We start from the raw sequence: 17,113 nt of genomic DNA, 5'->3' as shown, positions 1-17,113 counted from the left end.
GAGGGGGTCAGTGACCATTGGGGGAGTAAGTCATTTAGGGAACCTTTTTGTGATTTAGTCATGATTAAAACATGTCTAGACCAAACCATCTAACTTTTACCCTGGACATTTTTGCTTTGTTCCATTATGGCAGAAAAATGGTCAAGTTTGATGCACTTGCAAACAAGCTGCATAGAAAACCATTTTAAAAATGTGTTTCGAAAATAGCGATTTGGACGTTATGGCAAAAAAAAAATTCTGCCGCTTTGTGCTGCTTTTTGAATGTTTTATTCTGTTTCGAAAATGAGCCCTAGAGTCTCTTTAAAGAACAGTCCACAACATCACTTTTAATCTGGTAACTGAAAAGTTGGTCTTAAAATACATTGTGTTACTTCCCACAGCAGCTGCTTTATACATACATAGGTCCTTTTATTAAGGTGCACGGAAAAATGGCCTGCACCGTTGTAGGCACATATATTAGATGTGCGCAGGTCCATATTTCAGTGTAAATGCAAAAAAGGCCTTTTTTTTTTTTTACCGAAAATGGACGTGCAGCAAAATAAAAATTGTCACGCGTCCATGTTGGGCCTGAGACCGTACCGCCACCCATTGACTTAGCGGTAAGGTATCGCGTTAACCGGACAATAATCATCAGTGCGCGTACACTGCCAGTTACTGCCCGATTAGTGCCACTCAGAAAATAAAAAATATTTTCTGCTACGTGCATCGGCCGCACATAAAAAATGGAATTACCACCCGGGGCATGCGATTCCCGGGTGGTAGTTCCAAATTCATGCGCGTTAGCGCCTATGCAACTTAGTAAAATGGCCCCACAGAAAGACAAATTAGGAATGACATCTTGATATTTCTGTTTTAATCATAAAAACATAAAAATAGCTATTCTGGGTTAGACCAATGGTCCATCTAGTCCAGTATCCTACTTCCAACTGTGGCCAATCCAAGTCACAAGTACCTGGCAGAAACCCAATTAGTAGCAATTTTTGGATGACAGATCAATTATGAAATTAAAGTCTGGTATCAATAACTGCCAGACCAAGGAACAACATAAGCAGATCTTGCTGCTCGTCAGCAAAGAACAAAACTAGAATAATGTAGTACTATTTAGTGATTTCTTCTATTTTATATCTGAAGAAATAGATACAAACAAGTTTTACCTCTCTGCTTGACGTTTTTTCACCTCTACCTATTTTATTTGATAATTCTTTATGGTTTTGAAAACAAAAACTACCGCATTCAGACATTATCAAGCTTGTAATTTGCTTGTGTTGTTGGCAACAGCATCATTAGCTTATTTTGCAGTCACCTGATTAAAGGAGACTATTTTTGAAAAACTAGGCAAAAATATATTGACTCCAGTGAAGATGTATAACATATAGTTAGACCTTTATTTCTGTATTTTATGTAGACTAATGAATCAACCACACTTTTTTAATTCATGTTTTAAGGAAAAATATATAGCATGTCTGACTTGTTAAGCTCTGAAATACCTGTTTCCCATGTGAAATTCAAGCCAAGTGGAATTTTTGTTTTGCTGCTCCTTTGCCACACAGGTCAAGGGCAAACAAAGGTGGAGAACAATCACAATATCTGGATCAAGAAATGTTCAGTCAGGTCATTTAAATTGTACTTGATTAAAATAATGACGGACCTGACACAGGCAGTGTTTCAGCCTAATGGCCTGCATCAAGGGTTCACAATATCTACAAGAAGGCCAAAAATACATAATTAAAATGGACATACAATATCAAAATTGCAAAAATAAAAAAGAATACAATACAAAGGGTCCTTTTACTAAGCTGTGGGGGGAAAAGGGCCCTGCAGTAGCGTTGGGGGCCGTTTTCCCGTGCACCAGGGCCCTTTTTACCGCACTGGGTAAAAAGCCCCTAAAAAATGGCCATACAGTAGAGTACTCTTACTGCGTGGCTATGTGGGGGAGGAGCACTTACCGCCACCCATTGAAGTGGCAGTAAGGGTTTCTTGGCGGTAACCAAGCAGCGTGCAGCGATGCCAGATTACTGCCATGTTAGCCACATACTATTAAATTTTAAAATATTTTATGGCGAGCACTCAAGCCGGAATTACCACTGGCTGCCTTTCCAACCCCACCGCATACTGGACATACTGACTCTTTGTAAAAGGGCCCCATAATTACAGAAGTTAATAATATATTAATTGTATCACTTAAACATATGTGTACATATAATGGGACACAAAAATTTGAGAAAACAAATTTACAAAGGAGACACCACACAGGCAACATCAAACAAAGTCTGGCAAAGTTTTTCTAACCCAAGGTCTTATTTTAAAGACAGTCCTTTAATTTCGATAGGACAGACTATGTGATGTGTTTTACTTCAGGCCTTTTTTTACGGATGAAGATTTTGGGACAAATTTTCTTCAACTTAATCTGATCTTATATAAATTTTAATGAAAAAGCTCTCAAAGAAATCTGCCCATCTCCTCCTACTCAAAATCTTCTTGTCTTCTGATGATAATGTCAGTAACAACGATTTGATACTATGTATTGGGCGAAAGCTATGTTGTGAAAAATGCAAGAATCATTTAAAATAAAAATCTGAACGTTGTTGGTAGACCACAAATTCCAATAACTTGGCCAACCAAGGAATTCCAGCCACTGGTCTATAATTATATACCTCCTTTGAACACATGGCATCAAGGTGGTTAACAATCCAGTGAAACTAAGAAAATGGAACAAAGAACTACATCAAACTGGATAAGAAAGATGCCATAGAGGCTTATGTGGTGAAAGAAGAAATAGCTGAAAGAATGGAGTGCATTTGCCGTGACAGCAGCCAGTATCTAATTGAACTATGTTGAGTAAAATAGTTGAAAAATGTTTTTTTTTTCATCAGCTGTAAGAATTCCTGTTATTAATCCCTTTCAGTGTAACTTTTCTTGTGGTCACAGCACTGAATCTTAGTTGGTCTCAGTGCCAGATTTGCTTTGACTCATTAGTGGAAATGTGGTATACTGGACCTATCAGCCACCTTTAATACTATTAATTATGACATTCTTGTATCTTGGATGGCCAACAAAGGGTTAGCAGGACCAGTGCTTAAGTGGCTTCTATCATTTTTGTCAGGAAGTTTCAAGTTACATATGTATTGCCATACTGGGACAGATAGAAGATCCATCAAGCCCAGCATCTTGTTTCCAACAGTGGCCAATCCAGGTTACAAGTACCTGGCAAGATCCCAGAGAGTTCAATATCATCTTTGTGGATCCTGTGGGTACAGTTTTGAACATATGCTGGTGGTCCAGTTCCTGGTGATTAGCAAAGGAATATCTGATATCTTTACAGATTTGAATCCATGTTTAGATAGTGTTGTAGTCTGACATGTACTGGCACTGAATGTGTGGAAGGCAATACTACTGCATATTATGAGGTCATCTGTGACTCGTAACTGCCCAGTTCTTTATTTTATTTTATTATTATTATTATTTCTTTAAAAAAAAGTTAGCCTGCATTATCTTCCTTTCTAGGCGGGTAAGAAAATAATGATATAAATCAATAAACAGAACAGTCATCCACACTTAGGATGTAAAACCATGAGCAAAATATCATCACACTTCATTTTCTAAGTCATGAGGTATGGCAGATCAGATATCAAGGTTACCTTGGTTATACAAAGGGGTTCTTTTACTAAAGTGCACTAAGCACTTGAGATGTGAATTACCACATGTTAACCACTTCTGCACAAGAGTGCCAACTGTTACCATGGTGACATGGCTGTTTGTGCATACTAATTTGCTCGATAACTGCATGTTGAAGTAGGGGGCAGGAACTAGGCGATTGTGGCGGAGAATGGGCATAAACTGCAGAGCATGGACGGTGGCTTTTGACACAGTTGATCACAACATTCCGCTTTACAAGACCATTTTGTACTATGTGGTAACATACTTCAACGGTCTAAGGGATTCCTTGTCTCAAGACATTACCAAGTAAAACAATCTGGAATAATCTCCTCTCCATGGTTCCCAAACTGTAGAGTACTTCAAGGCTCTCCTTTATCTCTTATTCTATTTAATATAATGATGGCCCCTCTAGATAACTTACTTGATTCAAATGGTTTCCATTCTTTTATATATGCTGATGATGTTACTATTTACATCCCTTTTGTTTATCATATTAATAAAATAATACCAAAAATCAAATCAGGTCTAGATTTAATGGAATCCTGGGCCAATAATTTCAAACTTAAACTTAATAGAGCTAAAACTAAATTCTTAATTCTAACTAATGCCTATCAACTGATTCATTCTAATTATTTCATTATTGTTAATATATCATTCTCCGAGGACAAGCAGGCTGCTTGTTCTCACGACTGGGGTTGACGTCCGCGGCAGCCCCCACCAACCGGAAGAAGCTTCGCGGGACGGTCGGCACGCAGGCCACGCCCACCGCGCATGCGCGGCCGCCTTCCCGCCCGTGCGCGACCGCTCCCGCCAGTTCCTTTTTTTCCGCGCCTGGAGAGAGTCGTGCTTTGCCGCTCTCTCTACTTCAGCCGCCGGACTCTTGCGATCGCGTATACGCGGATCGCGCTTCGTTAATTTAATTTAATTTCCTTTTATTATCTTTTCTTTTACAAAAAAAAAAAAAAAAAAAAGACTGCGCGTGTGGAGCACGCGCTCCCCTTTTCCCTCGCTTCTAGCGGGGACGCCTCGTTGCGGCCTAGTGGCCGCTCGGTCGGCTAGTTTTTTCGTGGTGTGATTTTAGCCACCATTGCCGACTTTGACTTCGCCGACGCGATTTTTCCGTCGATGTCCTCGAAGGTCCCGAGTGGATTTAAAAAGTGTGGTCGCTGCGGCCGGCCGATCTCGCAGACCGACACCCACGCTTGGTGCCTCCAGTGCCTCGGGCCGGAGCACAATCTCAAGTCGTGCGCGCTGTGTCTCGGTCTCCGGAAACGGACTCAGGTTGCGAGGCAAGTTCTGCGGGACCGTCTTTTTGGAACTTGCGCCGGCCCCTCGACGTCGACCTCGACGGCATCGGTATCGAAGGCCGGATCTTCGGTACCGGTATCGATGCCCGAGACATCGGCACCGATGGCAGCGACCCCAGGAGAACAGGTCCCGTCGGCCCGCCGGTCCGCCGGTGAGAGTGGGGTTGAGAGGCCGCGTGGGCTGTCGGCCCCGGTCACTCCCTCAGCTCGTGAGCCACGGGACCGAACCCTGTCGGACCCGGTACCTCGAGACCGAGGGGGATCGACCTCCTCCTCCTCCATGCCCTCCGGCGCCGGTGACGTGCACCGGAAAAAAGACAAGAAGCGCCGTCACCGGGAGCCCTCGGTGCACCCTGAAGGGGAGTCGACGCCGAAGCGTCATCGCAGAGAGGAGAGATCTCCGTCGGTGGTGGAGGTACCGACGCGTCGGGGTTCCGGCACCTCGGTGCCGTCTCCTGGCCCCCAGCAGCTTCTGGCACCGACACCCTTACCGGCCCCACCGCCTTTCCCGGCAGCGGGCCTGGACGAGTGCCTCAGAGCCATCCTTCCGGGGATCCTGGAAGGGCTGATGCGCCAGGCTGTGCCGGCGTCGGGGGTGCTTGCGCCCCCGGCGCCGATGACTGTGGCGCCGGCGAGCTCTAGCCCGGCGCCGGGGCTGTCGACACCGCCGCCGCTTGCGGTGCCGGTCTCGACCGCCACGCAGGTGGAGTCCCCGTCGACGTCGATGGAGGGAGCTCCGTCCCCGCCGGCGCGGGAGTCCACCGCTCGACGACACCGAGGCCTCGGTGCCTCGACGTCGAGCCGGGCCCGGTACCGGACTCAGCTACATGAGCTAATGTCCGATACCGAGGATGAGGACTCGTGGGGGGAAGAGGAAGACCCGAGATATTTCTCCTCAGAGGAGTCTACGGGCCTTCCCTCGGACCCCACCCCGTCACCGGAGAGGAAGCTCTCACCTCCTGAGAGTCTCTCCTTTGCCTCCTTTGTGCGGGATATGTCTATAAGCATTCCCTTTCCCGTGGTCTCTGTGGAAGAGCCGAGGGCCGAGATGCTCGAGGTCCTCGACTATCCATCACCACCTAGAGAGTCCTCCACGGTACCGCTGCACAATGTCCTGAAGGAGACGCTGCTTCGGAACTGGGTGCGACCACTAACTAACCCCACCATTCCCAAGAAAGCAGAGTCCCAGTACAGGATCCACTCTGACCCAGAGCTCATGCGGCCCCAGTTGCCCCATGACTCAGCGGTCGTGGATTCTGCTCTCAAGAGGGCACGGAGTTCGAGGGATACCGCCTCGGCGCCCCCGGGGCGGGAGTCTCGCACTCTGGACTCATTTGGGAGGAAGGCCTACCAATCCTCCATGCTCGTGACCCGCATCCAATCTTACCTGCTCTATATGAGCATCCACATGCGGACCAATGTGCAACAGCTGGCGGACCTGGTCGATAAGCTCCCGCCGGAGCAGTCCAGGCCATATCAGGAGGTGGTCAGGCAGCTGAAGGCGTGCAGAAAGTTCCTGTCCAGGGGGATTTTTGACACCTGTGACGTGGCATCTCGTGCTGCGGCCCAAGGTATAGTGATGCGCAGGCTCTCATGGCTGCGTGCCTCTGACCTGGACAACCGCACCCAGCAGAGACTGGCTGACGTCCCTTGCCGGGGGGATAATATTTTTGGCGAGAAGGTCGAGCAGATGGTTGACCAACTGCATCAGCGGGAAACCGCTCTCGACAAGCTCTCCCACCGGGCGCCTTCAGCACCCGCCCCCGCGGGCGGGCGTTTTTTCCCGGGCTCGGCAGGCTGCACCCTATTCTTTTGCGAAGCGTAGGTACAACCAGCCGGCCCGAAGGCCTCGTCAGGCACAGGGACAGCCCCAGCGCGCTCGTTCCCGTCAACAGCGTGCGCCTAAGCAGCCCCCTGCGCCTCCACAGCAAAAGCCGGGGACGGGCTTTTGACTGGATCCACGGGAACATAGCCGCCCTACAAGTGTCCGTACCGGACGACCTGCCGGTCGGAGGGAGGTTAAAATTCTTTCACCAAAGGTGGCCTCTCATAACCTCCGACCAGTGGGTTCTCCAAATAGTGCGGTGCGGATACGCCCTGAATTTGACCTCCCTGCCTCCAAATTGTCCTCCGGGAGCTCAGTCTTTCAGCTCCCATCACAAGCAGGTACTTGCAGAGGAACTCTCCGCCCTTCTCAGCGCCAATGCGGTCGAGCCCGTACCACCCGGGCAGGAAGGGCAGGGATTCTATTCCAGGTACTTCCTTGTGGAAAAGAAAACAGGGGGGATGCGTCCCATCCTAGACCTGAGAGGCCTGAACAAATTCCTGGTCAAAGAAAAGTTCAGGATGCTTTCCTTGGGCACCCTTCTGCCAATGATTCAGAAAAACGATTGGCTATGTTCCCTGGATTTAAAGGACGCATACACTCACATCCCGATACTGCCAGCTCACAGACAGTATCTCAGATTCCGCCTGGGCGCACGGCATTTTCAGTATTGTGTGCTGCCCTTTGGGCTCACCTCTGCCCCACGAGTGTTTACAAAGTGCCTCGTGGTGGTAGCGGCCTACCTACGCAAGCTGGGAGTGCACGTGTTCCCATATCTCGACGATTGGCTGGTCAAGAACACCTCGGAGGCAGGAGCCCTCCGGTCCATGCAGTGCACTATTCAGCTTCTGGAGCTGCTGGGGTTTGTGATAAATTACCCAAAGTCCCATCTCCAGCCAACCCAGTCTCTGGAATTCATAGGAGCTCTGCTGAATACCCAGACGGCTCAGGCCTACCTTCCCGAAGCGAGGGCCACCAATCTCCTGGCCCTGGCTTCGCAGACCAGAGCGTCTCAGCAGATCACAGCTCGGCAGATGTTGAGACTTCTGGGTCATATGGCCTCCACAGTTCATGTGACTCCCATGGCTCGTCTTCACATGAGATCTGCTCAATGGACCCTAGCTTCCCAGTGGTTCCAAGCCACCGGGAATCTAGAGGATGTCATCCGCCTCTCCACCAGTTGCCGCACTTCACTGCTCTGGTGGACCATACGGACCAATTTGACCCTGGGACGTCCATTCCAAATTCCGCAGCCCACGAAAGTGCTGACGACGGATGCATCTCGCCTGGGGTGGGGAGCCCATGTCGATGGGCTTCACACCCAGGGTCTGTGGTCCCTCCAGGAAAAGGATCTGCAGATCAACCTCCTGGAGCTCCGAGCGATCTGGAACGCACTGAAGGCTTTCAGAGATCGGCTGTCCTGCCAAATTATCCAAATTCGGACAGACAATCAGGTTGCAATGTATTACGTCAACAAGCAGGGGGGCACCGGATCTCGCCCCCTGTGTCAGGAAGCCGTCGGTATGTGGCGTTGGGCGTGTCGGTTCGGCATGCTTCTCCAAGCCACGTACCTGGCAGGCGTAAACAACAGTCTGGCCGACAGACTGAGCAGAGTCATGCAACCGCACGAGTGGTCGCTCCATTCCAGAGTGGTACGCAAGATCTTCCGAGAGTGGGGCACCCCCTCGGTGGATCTTTTCGCCTCTCAGACCAACCACAAGCTGCCTCTGTTCTGTTCCAGACTTCAGACACACGGCAGGCTAGCGTCAGATGCCTTTCTCCTTCATTGGGGGACCGGCCTCCTGTATGCTTATCCTCCCATACCTTTGGTGGGGAAGACCTTACTGAAGCTCAAGCAAGACCGCGGCACCATGATTCTGATAGCGCCCTTTTGGCCCCGTCAGATCTGGTTCCCTCTTCTTCTGGAGTTGTCCTCCGAAGAACCGTGGAGATTGGAGTGTTTTCCGACTCTCATTTCGCAGAACGACGGAGCGTTGCTGCACCCCAACCTTCAATCCCTGGCTCTCACGGCCTGGATGTTGAGGGCGTAGACTTCGCTGCGTTGGGTCTGTCTGAGGGTGTCTCTCGGGTCTTGCTTGCCTCTAGGAAGGATTCCACTAAAAAGAGTTACTTTTTCAAGTGGAGGAGGTTTGTCGTTTGGTGTGAGAGCAAGGCCCTAGAACCTCGTTCTTGCCCTGCACAGAACCTGCTTGAATACCTTCTGCACTTATCAGAGTCTGGCCTCAAGACCAACTCAGTAAGGAATCACCTTAGTGCGATTAGTGCTTACCATTATCGTGTGGAAGGTAAAGCCATCTCTGGAGAGCCTTTAGTCGTTCGATTCATGAGAGGCTTGCTTTTGTCAAAGCCCCCTATCAAGCCTCCTACTGTGTCATGGGATCTCAACGTCGTCCTCACCCAGCTGATGAAACCTCCTTTTGAGCCACTGAATACCTGCCATCTGAAGTACTTGACCTGGAAGGTCATTTTCTTGGTGGCAGTTACTTCAGCTCGTAGGGTCAGTGAGCTTCAAGCCCTAGTAGCTCATGCTCCATATACTAAATTTCATCACAACAGAGTAGTGCTCCGCACTCACCCAAAGTTCCTGCCGAAGGTGGTGTCGGAGTTCCATCTTAACCAGTCAATTGTCTTGCCAACATTCTTCCCCAGGCCGCATACCCGCCCTGCTGAACGTCAGTTGCACACATTGGACTGCAAGAGAGCATTGGCCTTCTATCTGGAGCGGACACAGCCCAACAGACAGTCCGCCCAATTGTTTATTTCTTTCGACCCTAACAGGCTAGGGGTCGCTGTCGGGAAACGCACCATCTCCAATTGGCTAGCAGATTGCATTTCCTTCACTTACGCCCAGGCTGGGCTGACTCTTGAGGGTCATGTCACGGCTCATAGTGTCAGAGCCATGGCAGCGTCGGTGGCCCACTTGAAGTCAGCCACTATTGAAGAGATCTGCAAGGCTGCGACGTGGTCATCTGTCCACACATTCACATCTCATTACTGCCTCCAGCAGGATACCCGACGCGACAGTCGGTTCGGGCAGTCGGTGTTGCAGAATCTGTTTGGGGTGTAAATCCAACTCCACCCTCCAGGACCCGAATTTATTCTGGTCAGGCTGCACTCTCAGTTAGTTGTTCTTCGTAGGTCAATTTCTGTTGTACCCTCGCCGTTGCGAGGTTCAATTGACCTGGGTTATTGTTTTGAGTGAGCCTGAGAGCTAGGGATACCCCAGTCGTGAGAACAAGCAGCCTGCTTGTCCTCGGAGAAAGGGTATGATACATACCTGTAGCAGTTGTTCTCCGAGGACAGCAGGCTGATTGTTCTCACCTACCCTCCCTCCTCCCCTTTGGAGTTGTGTGTTTCATATTTTATTGCTTGTCATTCAACTGGCGGGAGCGGTCGCGCACGGGCGGGAAGGCGGCCGCGCATGCGCGGTGGGCGTGGCCTGCGTGCCGACCGTCCCGCGAAGCTTCTTCCGGTTGGTGGGGGCTGCCGCGGACGTCAACCCCAGTCGTGAGAACAATCAGCCTGCTGTCCTCGGAGAACAACTGCTACAGGTATGTATCATACCCTTACCCTGTAGAGACCAATCTAAAATTTCTAGGAGTAGCAATTGACCAACAGCTATCATTTGAACCACAGGTAGCTAAAGTAGTTTCCAAACTGTTTAACTCACTATGGTAATAAATAGAAATAAATCAAAACATAGAAAAGAAAATAAGATGATACTGTGAAAATTAAAAAGATTAAGACCATACTTCTCTAAATCAGTATTCAGATCCCTCACTCAAACTCTAGTACTAACTAAACTTGACTATTGCAATGCCATTTATGCAGGTCTAAAAATTTCTCCAATCAAAAAATTGCAAACTGCACAGAACACTGCTGCCTGTCTAGTTCTTAGAGCTTCTCGATACTCTAAGGCAACTCCATTATTACTAAAACTTCACTGGCTCCCAATTAATGCACGTATCATTTTTAAACTATGTGCATTTGTGTATCAAATAATTTCTCCGGGAGAAGCAGGCTGTATTATACTCACATCTAGGTCGGCAATCCGCACCAGCCCGGGAACCAGCATTTCACATAGCAAAAATTTGCTAGAGCCTTCTGAGCGCGCTGTGCGTCTTCCCGCCCGCCATGCGCCTTAGTTCTTTTTCCTCCGTGCGAGGAGCAGCAGTCTGTTTCTGTGGTTCCTCTCTCGGCCTGGGAAAGTGTTTTTTTCAACTTTTTTCACCTCCCTTTGTTTAAAAAAAAAAAAAATATATATATATATATATATGTATAATTTTTCCTTTTATTTTCTTAGAATTGACATATGTTACTATGAATTTTATTTTCACAGTAAAGTTTCCTTTCTTTTTCGTTGCGGCCGCTTTTAGGCTGCTCAGCCGGGTCTTCCCTTATTTTTATGTCCTTTTTTCTTGATACAATAGTCTTTTGATTTAGCCGCTGCTGTCTTGCCTTCTTTGTCATTGAAGACACCCAGTGGCTTCAAACATTGTACTCATTGCAACCGGACCATCTCAGGCACCAATATCCACTTGTTTATCCAGTGCCTTGGGCCCGACCATAGCCCAGCTCATTGTGCCCTCTGTCTTTGCATGAAAAAGAGGACTCAACTGGCTCAAGAAGCCCAGAAGGAAAAATTTGGGGGGGGGGGGGGGGGGGGGGCTCGGTCCAGTCCTTCAGCATCAGAACCAAGGTCATCAACATCGAAGGATGCATCGACGGGAGTGGAGGTAGGCATGGCTGCAAGCAGTGAGGCATTGGGTAGGTCTCCTGCTGTACAGGCCCCCCAGGACTGTCCATCGGACTCGACCCCAAGGCGACATGGGGATTCAACGTCATTGGCACCGAGGAGCCTCAGTGAGGGGTGCATAGAGTGAAGACTAAGAAGCACCGGCACTGTTCCCCCTCAACGCATGGTGCCAGGAGCTCCGGGATGCTGAGGGATTCAGCACCTGAGAACCGTCGGCGCCGGGAGGACCGCTCCCCCCTCCATACAAGAGGTGCCAACGCGTCGGCCTCTCAGCAGTCTGGTTCCTGCTCCCAAGCATCCGATGACTCTGGCATCGACTGCTCCACCAGCCCCACAGCCATCTCTGATGGTGGCTCTCAACGAGCGCATACTGGCCTTGCTTCCAGAGCTTCTGGAAGGACAGCTGTGCCAATCTGCTTTGGCGTCGGGGGTGTTTGCGCCTGCCGTGCTGTCTGCTGTAGCAGCGTCTGGTCCTCCACCTACGGTGAGGTTCCCGAGCTCGGTGCTGCTTGCAGCCCTGGTATCAGCTGCCATCCAGATCAACTACCCATCGATGTCATTGGAGGAAGGTTCACCGCAGTCCATGCAGGCGTCGGCCCCTCAACATCACCATCGAGGCCGTCGGTCTTTAGCTTTGAAGCAGGTTCAGTCTCGGAGGTGCTTTCCGACAATGAGGAAGAGCACTCGTGGGAGTCAGAGGAAGATCCCAGGTACTTTTCCCTCTGATGAGTTCTTTGAGATTCCCTCTGAACCTTCCCCTCCACCTGAAAGGAGACTGTCTCCTCCTGAGAGCCTCTCCTTTTCTTCTTTTGTGCGGGAAGTGGCTGAGGCCATTCCATTCCCTGTAGATGTGGAGGATGAGCCCAGGGCTGAGATGCTCGATGTCCTGGACTATACCTCTTCACCTAAGGAGGCAGTAACAGCTCCTTTGCATAAGGTACTCCAGGAAGTTCTTAAGCGAAACTGGGCATTCCCTCTGTCTGGTCCTGTGATCCCCAAGAAGTCTGATTCCCAGTATTGGGTCCACGGTGAACCTGGGTTGATGATGTCTGTTACCCCATAACTCCATGGTGGTGGACTCCGCCCTCAAGAGAGTCAAGAGTTCTAGAGACTATGCCTCAGCGCCCCCAGGCAGAGAAGCTAGGACCTTGGATTCTTTTTGGGAGGAAGACGTATCAGGCCGCTATGCTTGCTGCCTGTATCCAATCTTACCAGCTCTTCACGAGCATCCACTTGCGGAACTCGGTAAAGCAACTGTCTAGTTTGGTCGATGCACTCCCTCCGGAGCAGGCCGAACATTTTCACCAGCTGGTCAAACAACAAAAGACGTGTCGTAAATTCCTGGCCAGGGTCGCATATGACACTTTTGATGTAGCATCCAGAATCTCTGCTCAGGGTATAGCGATGCGCAGACTCTCATGTCTGCATGTCTTTGACCTAGACCATTCAGTCCAGCAGAGGATAGCAAATGTTTCTTGCCGGGGGGATAATCTTTTCGGAGAGAAGGTAGAGGATCTAGTCAACCAAATCAAGAAGCACACACAAGCTATGGCTTCTCTCTCCCGCCGGGCACCTTCTGATACATCCTCCTCAACTAGGTTGTATTTTGGTGGGTTGCGGGGTGTTCCCTATTCCTACTCTAGGTGTAGGTACACTCCGGCTTCTCGGCAGCCTACTCGGGCTCATCCCCAGCACACTCGTTCTCTTCAACAGCGTGTGCCCAAGGCCCCTCCAGCTCCCTAGCAAAAGCAAGGGACGGGCTTTTGACTGGCTCCAGGGAAGCATAGCCGCAATAAAAGTATCTGTGCCAAACGACTTGCCAGTTTTGGAGAGGTTAATGTTTTTTTCACCAAAGGTGGCCTCTCATAACCTCCAACTGGTGGGTTCTTCAAATAGTCCGGTTAGGATACGCCCTGAATCTGAAATCCAAATCTCCAAATTGCCCACCTGGAGCTCATTTGTACAGCTCCCAGCACAGGCAGGTACTTGCAGAGGAACTCTACGCCCTTCTGAAGGCCCATGCAGTCATTCCACCAGGAGAAGAAGGGCTGGGATTCTATTCCAGGTACTTCCTTGTACAGAAGAAAACAGGAAGGATGCATCCCATCCTAGATCTAAGGGCCCTGAACAAATTCCTAGTCCAAGAAAAGTTCAGGATGGTTTCCCTGGGCACCCTTCTTCCCATGATTCAGGAAAATGATTGGCTATGCTCTCTGAACTTAAAGGATGCATATACGCACATCCCGATACTTCCAGCTCACAGAAAGTATCTTTTATTTCGGCTGGGAATGCACCACTTTCAGTACTGCATACTGCCTTTTGGTCTAGCGTCAGTTCCCATGGTATTACAAAATGCCTAGCAGTAGTGTCTCAGCAAGTCACAGCTCTGCAGATGTTGAGAATTTTGGAGCACATGGATTCCACAGTTCATGTTACACCCATGATGCATTTACATATGAGATCTGCTCAATGGGACCCTAGCATATCAGTGGTATCAATCTACAGGGAATCTAGAAGATGTCATCCAACTATCCACTTACTTTTGGGACTCTCTTCAGTGGTGGACAATTCGACACAATTTGACCATGTGATGACCATTCCAAAAATGGACCTCACTCTTTGAGAACATTCATGGAGCAGCGGAGCACAGAAAAAATAAAGATAAGTGGTTTTGATTGTTGTATCACATTGCTTGAAGAGATTAATGAGGTTTTTTTTGCCAATGATTACTTTTCACTGTGAGCCAATATCTTTTTCCGGTCAGGGTAACCGAGTTGAGCCACAGTAGTATGAGGTTTTTCCTCTCATCTTTAACACATGTGCGTAGACGAAGTGGTTGTAAGTGTGCAGAAGAGATTCACCTAGAGGCATATTTTCAAAGCACTTAGCCTTCCAAAGTTCCATAGAAACCTATGGAACTTTGGAAGGCTAAGTGCTTTGAAAATATGCCTCCTAGTGTTTAGTTCTAGAACAGAGGTATTGTGAATCGGATCTAATTGTGAGTATAATACAGCCTGCTTGTCCTTGGAGAAAGCGAAGATACTTACCTGTAGCAGGTATTCTCCGATGACAGCAGGCTGTTTATTCTCACAAACCCACCTACCTCCCCTTGGAGTTCTCTTCTTTCTTTTGCTCTTTATCGAAATGAGGAGCGCAGCGGGCTTGAAGATGCTTGGTGCATGTTTGGTGTGACGTGCAGTGCGCTCAGAAGGCTCTAGCAAACGTTTTGCTATGTGAAATGCGTTTCCCAGGCCGGCGTGGATACCCGACCAAGTTGTGAGAATAATCAGCCTGCTGTCCTTGGAAAATACCTGCTACAGGTATGTATCTTCGCTTTGCTGTTTATCAACATCTTACATGCAAAACCTAATTGAGCTATCGACACGAAAGATTAAGAAACCTTCTAGAGACTCCCTTATCCTGCGTTATCCTCAATGTAATAAAATTAAGTATAAAGCGATCCACACTGCCGGTTTTTCATATCAATGTACCAAGAGCTGGAACTCATTACCCAAACAACTATGGCATATAAAAGAATACCCCTGTTTTCCTAAAATGCTAACATACATACCTGGTAAAATCAACTATTGCCAATGGTAGAAACCATCCTGATTTCTAACATATCACAAATTCATGATCTTATTTTTTTCATTACTTGTTACCGAAATGTTCTGTAACCAAGTTATCTTGTCTTATATAAACTTTGTTTGATGTAATCTAGCAATTGTACAACTAATGACTTTGTTTTAATGTAAGCCACATAGAACCTGAATCAGTTTTGGGATAATGTGGGATATAAATGTCATAAGTAAATACAGTGCAATCTGCTTAAGTGCAAGGGTCTGGGACCAAAGAAATGCATGCAGTTAACCGGAGCATGCACTTAACCGTTGTGACCCAAAGAAGCTTGACATCTGATAAACATATGTACAGTACTGTTTATTATACGTACAGTATACAGTCTCCGTTAACTGACAGGCTTACTTGAAGTAATCAGTTGTAGACCTCTGTACACTAATGGGTCTGTGAGTTCCATAGACTATGTCTGCCAGACGGTAAAACCTGTCACAGCAATGACATCCAGTGGCCTCCAGATAGGCCCGCACGGTGTTGAGACTCTCCAGCGCTGTTGCAAAAGTGACAGGTGGAGGTTGTTGAATTTCATCAGCATGTGCCTCGCTGCTCATTTCATCCTCTGTTTCATCATCAACCGTTGTTGCCTGCGTGTAGGCGCATATCTCCACATCAGTGCTGTCATCAGCTGTTTGTAGATCATAATCAACAGCTACATAGCAATGAAACTCCTCTTCAGTAACACCGGCTGGGATGTCAATAACCTGTACATCTGACACGTTTGCAACAGCTGCATCTGTTTCGTCCCCCTCCACATCCTTAACAAAGCTTTCCCGCTTGTAGCAATTCACAATGGTTGCCTGTGTAACATGATTCCAGGATTCTTTCAGCATATGTAGGGAATCCAGCAGTGATAAATTATGAGCCAGTTCAACAGCACATTTATCCTTGCCAGTCTGGTCATCCATAACGCTCATCAGACGACGTAGCACAAGAGTCCGATAATGTTGTTTGAAATTGGCTATTATGCCCTGATCCATAGGTTGGATCAGAGAGGTAGTGTTTGGTGGCAGGAAGACCACCTTGACGTTAGACAGCCTGACATCATCCCTGTGTGCAGCACAATTATCACAAAGCAACAAAATCTGACGCCTTTGTGCCCGCATTCTAGTGTCTAACTTCTTTAGCCACTGCTTCTAAATTTCCCCATTCATCCACGAATTTGCGTTAGCCTCGTATGACACAGGAAGTCGCTTAACTTTCTTGAAGCAACAGGGCTGTTTGCTCTTTCCAATGATGAGGGGTTCCAACTTCTCACTCCCATCCATATTACAGCAAAGGAGACAGTGTGACGTCCTTCGACGTTTTACCTCCAGTAGTTTCGGCATGTTTGAATGCAAGTGTTCCATCAGGAATCGCTTGCCAGTAGAGACTGTTTTTGTCAACATTGAAAGTTTCACGAGGTGCAAACTCGTTCAAGATGGTAGGAAGAACTGAAACAACCCATTTTCAGGACACAGACCATAGAAGTCTTGCCCAGAACTAGCCCCACCACCCAAACACCAGCCCTGCCTCCCAATCTCGGCTAAGCGTCTAATGATCCATTCCTTCTGCACAGGATTCCTTTATGTTTATCCTACGCATGCTTGAATTCCGCTACCGTTTTCATCTCCACCACCTCCCGCGGGAGGGCATTCCAAGTATTTTTCACGGAGAGGGTGGTAGATACTTGGAATGCCCTCCCGCGGGAGGTGGTGGAGATGAAAACGGTAGTGGAATTCAAGCATGCGTGGGATAAACATAAAGGAATCCTGTACAGAAGGAATGGATCCTCAGAAGCTTAGCCGAGATTGGGAGGCGGGGCTGGTGTTTGGGTGGTGGAGCTAGTTCTGGGCAAGACTTCTACGGTCTGTGTCCTGAAAATGGGGCTAGTTCTGGGCAAGACTTCTACGGTCTGTGTCCTGAAAATGGCAG

General features: G+C 48.4%; 1 protein-coding gene across 2 annotated transcripts in view; it reads left to right on the top strand.

Annotated features, from left to right (window-relative positions):
* The window catches only part of CHM (CHM Rab escort protein), a 243,774-nt gene that overhangs the window by 142,148 nt on the left and 84,513 nt on the right, over nucleotides 1-17,113 (top strand). The gene's annotated exons all lie outside the window — the stretch shown is intronic.

Source organism: Microcaecilia unicolor, chromosome 7 (genome assembly GCF_901765095.1).
Source record: "Microcaecilia unicolor chromosome 7, aMicUni1.1, whole genome shotgun sequence".
NCBI classification, from domain to species: Eukaryota; Metazoa; Chordata; class Amphibia; order Gymnophiona; family Siphonopidae; genus Microcaecilia; species Microcaecilia unicolor.
Note: the sequence above shows the minus strand (reverse complement) of the source record. Positions and strands in the feature narration are given on the sequence as shown.